Raw genomic sequence first — 12,563 nt, forward strand, 5'->3', positions numbered from 1 at the left:
TGTAAAACACCACTCTTCGTTCAGTGTGCCATACACTCCAACATTTCTCCAGTGAAAATAGGGACTCCCTATTCCATCGCTGCTGCTGCTGTTAGTTTTTATATGTACTGTAAGCTGTCCAGAGTGGCTGGTGAAACCTAGCCAGATGGGCAGGATATTATTTGTGTTTGTTTGTTTGTTTGTTTGTTTGTATGTTTATTCATTTATTCATGCTCCACTCGTCTGACTGAGTTGCCCCAGCCACTCTAGGTGGCTTCCAATATATATAAAAACATAATAAAATGTTAAACATAAAAAAGCCTTCCCTATACAGTATTGGACGCGGGTGGCGCCGTGGGTTAAACCACAGAGCCTAGGACTTGCCGATCAGAAGGTTGGTGGTTCGAATCCCCATGGCGGGGTGAGCTCCTGTTGCTCAGTCCCTGCTCCTGCCAACCTAGCAGTTCGAAAGCACGTCAAGTGCAAGTAGATAAATAGGTACCGCTCTGGCGGGAAGGTAAACGGTGTTTCCATGCGCTGCTCTGGTTTGCCAGAAGCGGCTTAGTCATGCTGGCCACATGACCCAGAAGCTGTACGCCGGCTCCCTCAGCCAATAAAGCGAGATGAGCTCTGCAACCCCAGAGTCGGTCACGACTGGATCTAATGGTCAGGGGTCCCTTTACCTTTATACAGGATTGCCTTCAGACAGCATGGGGGTTTGCATAACTTCATATCCTGCATCATTTCTCCGATGAAAATAGGAACGTCCTAAGGAAAAGCAGGACATTCAGAGATCAAATCTGTAAATTTGGGACTGTGTCTGGAAAAATAGGGACACTTGGAGGGTCTGGCGTGCACTCCCACTTAACAATTACATGAAAATTATGGGATGCGTGGGATATGGAAAAGGGGGTATGTGTCAGAAGTAGTAAGAATTAAAAACCATAAGAAGGGGAAATGAACATATGTCTCATTTGGTTGTGAGCCAATCGCTCCCACCCACCCACCCACCCACCCACCCTACCAAGGCCCGCACCTATAATAATAATAATAATAATAATAATAATAATAATAATAATTTATTATTTATACCCCACCCATCTGGCTGGGCCTCCCCAGCCACTCTGGGCGGCTTCCATAAAAACCAAAAATACAGTAAAATATCACACGTTAAAAACTTCCCTGAACAGGGCTGCCTTAAGATGTCTTCTGAATGTCAGGTAGTTGTTTATCGCTTTGACATCTGCTGGAAGGGCGTTCCACAGGGCGGGCGCCACTACCGAGAAGGCCCTCTGCCTGGTTCCCTGTAGCTTTGCTTCTCGCAATGAGGGAACCGCCAGAAGGCCCTCGGCGCTGGACCTCAGCGTCCGGGCAGAATGATGGGGGTGGAGACGCTCCTTCAGGTATACTGGACTGAGGCCTATTCTTAGAATGAAGCTTAGCTTTGGCTAAAGTCATTGTTTCACTAATCCTCTCCTGGGCCCCCCTTCTCTCTTCCATAGCTGAGGTCTCTCTGGTTTCAAAGTCTTTCTGTAATTAGAAGGAACAGCTTAAATCCTGACTTCAAACATAAAGCCACCAATCTGCTATGTAAACAGAGAGCTTGAATGAGCTCCCAGGGGAATCTTTAAAATATGTTATCCTGACCTATGGCGGGAGGGGGGGTGGGGAGAGAGAGAGAGAGAGCACAAATGTGGAGTGAATCAAGCCCTTTCATTGATGTAGAGCTAGCAAGGAATCAGGCAGATCCATGAGGCCAGGCAAGAAGCTGCCATATTGCAAGGGTCTCCAGCACGGTAACAAACAGCTGAAATCGGTCCTGTCTAAAAGCTCAAATGTAAAGTGGTACCTCGGGTTAAGTACTTAATTCATTCCAGAGGTCCGTTCTTAACCTGAAACTGTTCTTAACCTGAAGCACCACTTTAGCTAATGGGGTCTCTTCCTGCTGCCGTGCCGCCGGAGCATGATTTCTGTTTTCATCCTGAAGCAAAGTTCTTAACAAGAGGTACTATTTCTGGGTTAGCGGAGTCTGTAACCTGAAGTGTATGTAACCCGAGGTACCACTGTATCTGCACCCCAGAAGCATAACTGGAGGAAAGGGTGGGTGGGAAACAGGATAATTTCAGACCCTCCAAGTGTCCCTGTTTTCCAGGGACAGTCCCAGATTTACAGAAACCATCCTGGATTCTGATTTGATCCCGGAATGTCCCCATTTTTCTTAAAGGCAAAGGGACCCCTGACCATTAGGTCCAGTCGCGACCGACTCTGGGGTTGCAGCGCTCATCTCACTTTATTGGCCGAGGGAGATGGCGTACAGCTTCTGGGTCATGTGGCCAGCATGACTAAGCCGCTTCTGGCGAACCAGAGCAGCACACGGAAACACCGTTTACCTTCCTGCCGGAGCAGTACCTATTTATCTACTTGCACTTTGGCGTGCTTTTGAACTGCTAGGTGGGCAGGAGCAGGGACTGAGCAACGGGAGCTCACCCCGTTGCGGGGATTCGAACCGCCGACCTTCCAAGGCTGAGGAAGCCTGTCTTACTATGAACTGACCTAGCTTTTAAAAGCAGCAGCAGTAGGTACAAGGTTGATGGATAGGACAACCAGCTTCAGGGGCGATGGCAGAAGATTGCACTTGCCTTTGTCCTCATTATGGGACTTCTGTGGCTGAAAAAAATTGTTTAGAATAGAGAAGGGCAGATTTCAGGCTTGCGGAATCTTTGTACAGTGGTACCTCGGGTTAAGTACTTAATTCGTTCCGGAGGTCCGTTCTTAACCTGAAATTGTTCTTAACTTGAAGCACCACTTTAGGTAATGGGGTCTCCTGCTGCTGCTGCGCCGCCGGAGCACGATTTCTGTTCTCATCCTGAAGCAAAGTTCTTAACCTGAAGCACTATTTCTGGGTTAGTGGAGTCTGTAACCTGAAGCATATGTAACTCGAGGTACCACTGTATTTTACTAGAACCCGTGAGATCCCTCAGCCATACCCTCCAACATTTCTCCAATAAAAATGGGGACATCCTACCATACCCTCAAACGTTTTTCCGATGGAAATAGGGACATCCTACGGAAAAGTGGGACATTCCGGGATCAAATCTGAAACCGGGAAGTCTTCTGTAAATTTGGGACTGGAAAATAGGGACACTTGGAGGTTCTGCCCTCAACTGGAGCCAGGTGCAAAAATAAAAAAAATAAAAAGGTAAATACTTAAAAATAAGGAATATGGTGCCTTTGAGCTCAGGGCTTGGGGATTTGTTCTGAGCACCAGAACTGAGCAGACCTCATACAACAATCCATTCTTGGTTACCTTAAGACTTTCTTTATCACAGCAGATTGGCGTACGTCAGGGGGTTAGGGAGAATTATTTTGCTGTGGCTATTGTAAAGCAATTGGGAGCCAGGAATCCATGCTGATCTCCTGCAAATTACCGGGAGATGTGCTACTAGATCTTACATTTTTGCATCTATCCCAAATTCAGCATGTGTGCCTTGGGTGGCTTTTTGTTAATTTTGTTTTCCTTCTCGGAATAGATATACGTGCGTGTTTTTCAAATCCACTCTGTGTGTGTGTGTATGTGTGTGTGTGTGTGCCTGCGTGTGCGTTTGTGCGATTCTTTCCCCAAATGTTTTTGGTACATTTTGTGAGCAGAAGCAAATTAAGCGAAGTCTTTCTCTCTCCCTCTCCCCCTCCTTTGCCTTCCTCCTACTCACCCCAAACCTCAACATGATGAAAAACTGCTGAGAAACAACTCCCACAATTAATGATGAGGTCATACTTAGTTCAGCACCATTGGCTGCCTAATTGGCTGGCTCTATTACAGTTCCCCTTATCTGCTTGCCAACACGGCTTCTGATAAGCCTCATTCTGGGTAATTAATCCTGTCCCAGACTTCAGATTCCTGAAGCTGGGGCTGGTTTAAGGGCATGTTGCTCTCTGTAGCACATTCTCTCTGAAGTTGGGAGGTGAAGTTCTTCCTCAGCCACAGCTCCTTGAAGAATCCCAACGTGGATCCAGATGGCAGAGCTGATGTCTGTGTGTATGTATACAGGGGCACACACATTATTTCACACCCGAAAATCTGGGTGTAACCTCAAGGAAAAGGCACCCGCAACCCCAACATTCAGCTTCACTCCCCCCAAGCTTAGTAGGGGGTCAAGCAACACTACAAAATGTCAACAACAGAGATGGGGAGGGGAGTAGCCCCAGATATTACGCCAATACACATTGTTTAATGAAGAGGAGCCAAATGAGACTTAATGATCCCTTGGGTAGAACATGGAAATAATAAGCTGGAAACAAAATTGCTCAGCAGAGACAGCACGTCGTCGACACAGGAGACAGGAAAAGGAGTGGGTTCGGGGAAGCCTTTTGGCTTCAGGGCTGGGAACGCATCTCTTGGCTCGTGTAGCGATCTTGAAAATATAGCGCAGGTGACATGGGTCACCTTGGCAGGTGATCTTCATTGAGGATCTGGACCATAGCTGTCAACTTACAGATTTGAAAATAAGGGACCAGCAGCCTCGAAAATAAGGGATCAGCAGCCAAAATAAGGGATTTTCCAGGCACAGCTATCTTCGACTTCTGAGCCCCTCCGAGCCAAAGGCAGAAAGCCCAGCCAGCAGCCAAACGAAGCCTCAAACGGTGGTTCCCACAGCGCAGCAACCCGGCAAAGGGGATGCAGCAAGGAAAACCACCGTCACCTCTCCGCTGGGAAGCGCTGAGCAAAGGCGAGTCCCCAGGCAACGTGGCCGATTTGATCGGCACAAGGCATGCAAGCTCCACACCCCAGTCGTTCTTAGACTCCTTATTGGGTGAGCAATGCAGCCGAGCAACACAGTTGGAGCCTCCCTTCTCCCTGGCCGGTAGGCAGAGAGGGAGAGGAGCTGCTTCCTTTGAAACCCCGGGAAATGTAAGGGACATCATCAATAAGGGACAGCAGTGGGACACAGTGCTGGGATAAGGGACTTTCCTGCCAAATAAGGGACAGTTGACAGCTATGAGCTGGACAGGACACCGGGCACCCCTTTCTGTTTTGCTGGATCTCTTGGGGACTGACCAGTGCTATTTTTCTAGAAAAAGAGATGTCGGAACGTACCATGAACGCCTCCCTTATTCTCTTACAATGGCAATAAGGTAAAAGGTAAAGGACCCCTGGGCAATTAAGTCCAGTCATCTCACTTTCAGGCTGAGGGAGCCGGCGTTTGTCCACAGACAGCTTTCCAGGTTATGTGGCCAGCAAGGCTAAACCGCTTCTGACGCAACGGAACACCGTGGCGGAAACCAGTGCGCAAGGAAACACCGTTTACATTCCTGTCGCAGCAGTACCTCTTTATCTACTTGCACTGGTGTGCTTTCAAACTGCTAGGTTGGCAGGTGCTGGGACAGAGCAACAGGAGCTCACCCCGTCGTGGGGATTCGAACCACCGACCTTCTGATCGGCAAGCCCAAGGGGCTGAGTGGTTTAGACCACAATGCCACCCGCGTCCCTATAATGGCAATAGCACCCACCTGAGAGGTGCCAGAACTGTGGCTGGAAAAAAGCCCTGCTATTTTTTTAAAACATATTTTTTTATTAAGTTTTCCATTTTTAAAAATATTACATAACAACAAATATCACAATTCATAATTTCATAATTGTCCCATTCCCACCAGACTTCCTGAATGGATAGGTTTGATCTTCTTGCAGTCCATGGGACTCTCCAGCACCATAATTCAAAAGCATCAATTCTTCTACACAACCCTAAATCCGGCATTGATGCACCTAACATAATAAAACAATATGAACTACTGGAGTCAATGGTGCATCATTTCATGATGTGCTTTTAATTTCATTCATTCTCATGGTGGTGGTGATGCTGATGATAATTATTATTACTCTGGGCGGTTTCCAACAAAATAGTAAAAATATAATAAAACATCAAACATTAAAAACCTCCCCAAACAGGGCTGCCTTCAGATGTCTTCTAAAATTAAGATAGTTGTTTATTTCTTTGACATCTGATGGGAGGGCGTTCCACATGACGGGCGCCACTACCGAGAAGGCCCTGTAACCTCACTTCTCACAGTGAGGGAACTGCCAGAAGGCCCTCAGAGCTGGACCTCAGTGTCCAGGCAGAACAATGGGGGTGGAGACGCTCCTTCAGGTATACTGGGCCAAGGGCGTTTAGAGCTTTAAAGGTCAGCACCAACACTTTGAATTGTGCCCAGAAATGTAATGGGAGCCAATGTAGGTCTTTCAGGACTGGTGTTATATGGTCTTGGCGGCCACTCCCTGTCACCAGTCTAGCTGCCGCATTCTGGATTAGTTGCAGTTTCCAGGTCACCTTCAAAGGTAGCCCCACATAGAGCACATTGCAGTAGTCCAAGCGGGAGAAAACAGAGCATGCACCACTCTGGCAAGACAGTCTGCAGGCAGGTAGGGTCTCAGCCTGCGTACCAGATGGAGCTGGTAGACAGTTGCCCTGGACACAGAATTGACTTGCGCCTCCATGGACAGCTGTGAGTCCAAAATGACTCCCCGGCTGATGTACTTTGAATTTCATTCGAGAGAACTCTATTAGCTTATGAACCAGCTGTAAATGTAGTTTATGAGGGAGTGAAACCCCTCCAGCACAATGGAGCTTCTCTTTTGGAGCAAACATGCATTTGCTTTCACTGCAGGTAAGTAAAGGTAAAGGGACCCCTGACCATTAGGTCCAGTCGTGACCGACTCTGGGGTTGCGGCGCTCATCTCGCTTTATTGGCCGAGGGAGCCGGCGTACAGCTTTGGGTCATGTGGCCAGCATGACTAAGCCACTTCTGGCGAACCAGAGCAGCGCACGGAAACACCGTTTGCCTTCCCGCCGGAGTGGTACCTATTTATCTACCTGCACTCTGACATGCTTTCGAACTGCTAGGTTGGCAGGAGCAGGGACCAAGCAACGGGAGCTCACCCCATCGCGGGAATTCGAACCACCGACCTTCTGATCGGCAAGTCCTAGGCTCTGTGGTTTAACCCACAGCACCACCCACACTGCAGGTAAAGAGCATTATTTAAAGGTTGGATATGATGAACTCAGATGAAGAAAAGGAGAAGCACTTGTTTTTTAACTAAGCAGCCAAAGTTCTTCACTGCCTTCTGGTTCTGAAACCAATCAGGATGGTGTCAGGCCAACTCTTTCTCCCCATCCACCCAAAGTGGAAAGAAATGCTGTATTGAAATTAAAAGTGACCATTTGATGTTTGATGTTATTCAGAGGAGCCTGTTCTTCATTTAGGGGGCATTAGTCGTAGTAACAGAAGCCTTAATATTTCAACAACAGTCCTGATTAAGAACATAAGGAGCAAAGTGGCAGCTAATCTCCATCTAAAAAGAACTATAACTAGTCCATCCTCCCCCCCCCCACCCTACTATGCTGTCGCATTTAAATACCATGAATATTCACTGCTTGGCACCCAGCTGGCAGCTGAGCTGTTTTGATACAAAAAAGCCCCTTCAAACTCAAAAGAGTTTTTAATCAGCTGCAACAGAAAGAAGAAGAAAGTAAAAGAAAGGAAAGGAACAGAGAGAGGGGGTGGAAACACCCCTGAATCAATGAATTCAACAGAAAAGATAGGCAGAATCCAGTTAACCCCTTTGAGACCCTCTTGGTTATTGCGCGCTGAATTCCTGGCGACAAGCTGCCCTCTCTCTAAACCGGGCAGGGGATGGAAAGGGTGCTTCCTGCCATATTTTTTTACATCAGTACACCAGCTCCCTGCTGCGCCGCCAGTGCTCAAGGTCACTTGTGCAGAACTTCCTTTTCTGCGGCTGTCTGAACCATCAGGAGCTCACTGTCATTTCGCAAAAGGCGAGGCAGGCGCCGGTTGCCTTCTGGGATCCAAAACGTGTCAGATTCTACATGGAAGCTGATCTCTGGCACCGAATCCGGAGGCCTCAAGAGTTTCGTTTTCTGTAAAACAGCTACCACAAAGCGTCCCGCCTCTTCATGTGTTTGAAACCATGCCACTTCACATTGCGATAGAGTGCAGAGGCAGCTGTGTTTATCCTAAGACAGGCCTGAGGTTGGGCTGTTTGTGAACGGCCTCCAATCCAACAAAAGCTTAAATGTGCCCAGGGTGTCCACCGGTATTTCCTACAATGTCTGCAATAGCCCCTCAAAAATCTATGGCATGTGAGAGACTCTTCACTCTTCCTGCTCAGTTCCTGTTGCTTTGGTTCTGGCTATCCCTCCAACATTTCTCCAATGAAAATAGGGACATCCCATTCCATAATGATAATTTTGCTATTTATACCCCACACATCTTACTAGGTTGCCCCAGTATATACCGGGCACCTTCCAACATATATAAAAACATAATAAAACATTAAACAATTTTTTACAAACCTTCCCTATACAGGATTGCCTTCAGACAACTCGGGGATGGGATAACACCATACTTATTTCCTTGGCTTGGAGGTTGCATAACTCCATGTCCTCCAACATTTCTCCAATGAAAATAGGGACAGAAGGGGAAGAAATGGAGGCAGTGAGAGATTTTACTTTCTTGGGTTCCATGATCACTGCAGATGGTGACAGCAGCCATGAAATTAAAAGACGCCTGCTTCTTGGGAGAAAAGCAATGACAAACCTAGACAGCATCTTAAAAAGCAGAGACATCACCTTGCCAACAAAGGTCCATATAGTTAAAGCTATGGTTTTCCCAGTAGTGATGTATGGAAGTGAGAGCTGGACCATAAAGAAGGCTGATCGCCAAAGAATTGATGCTTTTGAATTCTGGTGCTGGAGGAGACTCTTGAGAGTCCCATGGACTGCAAGAAGATCAAACCGATTCATTCTGAAGGAAATCAGCCCTGAGTGCTCACTGGGTGGACAGATCCTGAAGTTGAGGCTCCAAGACTTTGGCCACCTCATGAGAAGAGAAGACTCCCTGGAAAAGACCCTGATGTTGGGAAAGATGGAGGGCACAAGGAGAAGGGAACATCAGAGGACGAGATGGTTGGACAGTGTTTTCGAAGCTACCAACATGAGTTTGACCAAACTGCGGGAGGCAGTGGAAGACAGAAGTGCCTGGCGTGCTCTGGTCCATGGGGTCACGAAGAGTCGGACATGACTAAACAACTAAACAACAAGGAAAAATGGGATATTCTGGGATCAAATCAGAAACAGGGATGCCTTCTCTAAATTCAGGAACATCCCTGGAAAATAGGGACACTTGGAGGGTCTGTCCTAGATCGGATACCCTCTCTGCCAAACATTTCATTGGATGCCAAGTTTGGACCCCCACCCTATTCTTAACAGCAAATAGCTTCTCTCAGTGAGAGAATATCTCCACACACACACACACACACTGATGGAGGGGCATGTCCAAACCTGTTGCTTTTTCTGCTCGTTCAGTTGTGGCAGCCATTTCTTGCCACATCACACACCGCCTGGCAATTATTTTGTCTTGTTCTACACCAGCGCAGCGGCCATTTTGCCTTGTGCCACAACCAGTGGTGCCATTTTGTGACTGGAGCCCACAGCACTGCCTCAAAACTCCAAATGTACTCTTAGCCAAAAAAGCCCTGCCATGTTATGCGCTCATAGAGAAACCCCCACACACCAGTCAACTGTCATTTATTTTAATGGCAACACAGGGATCCTGGTTGGAGTGTTTCACTTGGAGTAAGAACCATTTTCCGATTCCTACTGAGGGAGCCATGAAGCTCACTGGGTGCCCTTGGACCAAATTCTTCTCAGCCTAACACACCTCACATCATTGTGGTGAGTAGCTCAACGGTAGAGGACCAAGTTTGGCCCAAGAAGATTATTCCCCCATCTCATCCCATCCAATATATAGAATTGGATGGGGAACTTTTAGAAGACATCTGAAGGCAGCTGTGCTGGTCCTGGGGTGGGGTTACCGTGCGGCGAGGTCTGAGTCCGGTCCTGGGTTGAGGGTGTGGAAGCTGTCCATCAAGGGTGAAGCGGGGTCTAAGGCAAGGAGCTGGGCATGGTCAGGAACTCTGGAAGAGCAGGACAGGGTGCTGGCAGGAACAGGTTACCAACGATGTTGCTCCCGCAACCTGGGACTGGGTGGGCTGGCCTTTATCTCCTCTGAGGCCTAGGGCGGCCCCAGTCCACAGGTGACTCGCCTCTGCACCACTCTTCTTCTGGTTGTACTGGTAGACTTCTGATGTGTGTGCGTGCAGCTGAAACGAAATACAGTGGTACCCCGCTAGACGAATGCCCCGCTAAACGAAAAACCCGCAAGACGAAAGGGCTTTCCGACATTTTTTCTGCTTCGCAAGACGTTTTTTTCTATGGGGCTTACTCGCAAAACGATTTTTTTTCCGTGGTCTCCCTTTTTTTTTTGCCTTTTCTGAAAGGCGCTAAGCTCCTTATCTCTAAATTGCCGCTTATCCGCTAATCCGCTAAGCACTAAAAGCCGCTAAGCCGCTTATCAGCTGTTTTACCGCTTATCAGCTGATCTGCTGACAGCGGAGCTCCGCAAGACGAAAATCCCTGCAAGACGAAGGCTCCCGCAGAACGGATTATTTTCGTCTTGCGGGGCACCACTGTACTAACGTTTAGAACGGAGTTACTTTCAATTCCTTTCCAGAACAGTAGTGTTTTTTCTCTTTCAACAGGCATTTTAAGAAAGCTTTCTATTTTTATAATTAATTTTTATTTCCCATAATTTTTATTAAATCACTTCATTAATTAAGCAGGGTACAAATACCACAAACAAACAAACAAACAAACGAACAAATGTCCTCCGTATACATTTTTGAGCATAACCAACCGTACTTTTCCGCGTACGAGAGTAGGATTTTTTGTTTAAAAATCATGCTAAAAAATGGGGGTCGGCTTATACATGGGTAGTGCATAGGTTGGACGTTTGATTGGTTGCTGCCGTGGCTGTCAGCGGCTATTGTGCGTGTTATTGGTTGCTGTGTCAATGGGTTATGTTGATTGGCTGTCGCTGCGGCAATTGGGCGGGCAACTGGCAGCTTCTGCCAGCAAGGGGACAGACGAGAGGCGAATTTAGTGGCGCATGCGGGTGAGCGGTTTTCGAATACAATGCTGGGCAGCCCTCTGGAAAAGAAGCTGAACAACTCTATCCCATCTCCCCCCTTTTTCTTAAATTTGAGTCCCCAAAAATAGGGGGCATCTTATACACAGAAAAGTACGGTAAATTCAAACCCACTGTGACTTATTTCTGAGTAGATCTGTCTGGTATTGGAAATTCTAATCTGATGTATCTGTTAAATTGTGGGTGAGCATATCAGACGACACAACGATTCTCCAAACAGCTCTTGTTTATTCACAGGCCAGAACAGAACTGAACTGAAGGGTTCCGCCAGCCTGCTTATATAGAGCTCCACTACAACGCAACAGTAACCACTTTCTGTAACTATCCAATCACTGAACGTCACTTTCAATCCCCTATTTGCATATGTGGACCTGAGTGAAAACTATCTACAGTATCCCCCTGCTGGCCCAGGGTGAGAACTTCAGTACATAACAGCCAGGCACCTGAAGGGCAACAGGGAGGAGAGCCTGTCAAATTTGAGCTAGGAGAGAGCAACACCAGCAAAGATCTCCGTGATCCGGCAGAGATATAAGGGATTCGATGGTTTTAAAGTAGTAATATGGAACAATACACTACTGTTCTGGAAAGGAATTGAAAGTAACTCCGTTCTAAACGTTAGTATTTCGTTTCAGCCGCACGCACACACATCAGAAGTCCACCAGTACAACCAGAAGAAGTAATACGAGAAACTATCAGTTCATTTTTAATTGAATACATGTATTTCTTCGGAATAGCTCAGCTGTCCTTAGTCCTGCCAACCTTTTGCAGCAAATTCCCTCCCCGAACTAAATTAACTGAGAGCAGAAACTTTAAGACAACAAGGTGAACTAGCCTTGGTGTTCCCTTTAAAAGCTGCTTTTTTCTCTTGGGCTGTTTTGTAGCCCTTTCTTGGTTTGTCTGTCTCCTTGCGTTTAAGGTGCTGGGACGCGGGTGGCACTGTGGGTTAAACCACAGAGCCTAGGACTTGCCGATCAGAAGGTCGGTGGTTCAAATCCCCACGACGGGGTGAGCTCTCGTTGCTCAGTCCCTGTTCCTGCCAACCTAGCAGTTCGAAAGCACGTCAAAGTGCAAGTAGATAAATAGGTACCACTCCAGTGGGAAGGTAAACGGCGTTTCCGTGCACTGCTCTGGTTCGCCAGAAGCGGCTTAGTCATTCTGGCCACCTGACCCGGAAGCTGTACGCCGGCTCCCTCGGCCAGTAAAGCGAGATGAGTGCTGCAACCTCAGAGTCGGCCAAGACTGGACCTGATGGTCAGGGGTCCCTTTACCGTTACCTAAAGCCTTTTGACCTTTAAAGCCCTCGTATTTATGGGACCGTCTCTCCTGGTATGCCCCGCAGAGGACCTTAAGGTCCATGAATAATCATAGTTTAGAGGTCCTGGGCCCTAAGGAAGTCATATTATCCTCAACCAGGGCCTTCTCAGTGATGGCTCCAACCTGGTGGAATGCTCTGCCCCATGAGACCAGGGCCCTGCAGGATTTAACTTCCTTCCGCAGGGCCTGTAAGACAGAGCTATTCCGCCTGG

Source organism: Podarcis raffonei, chromosome 1, assembly GCF_027172205.1.
Source record: "Podarcis raffonei isolate rPodRaf1 chromosome 1, rPodRaf1.pri, whole genome shotgun sequence".
NCBI lineage: Eukaryota > Metazoa > Chordata > Lepidosauria > Squamata > Lacertidae > Podarcis > Podarcis raffonei.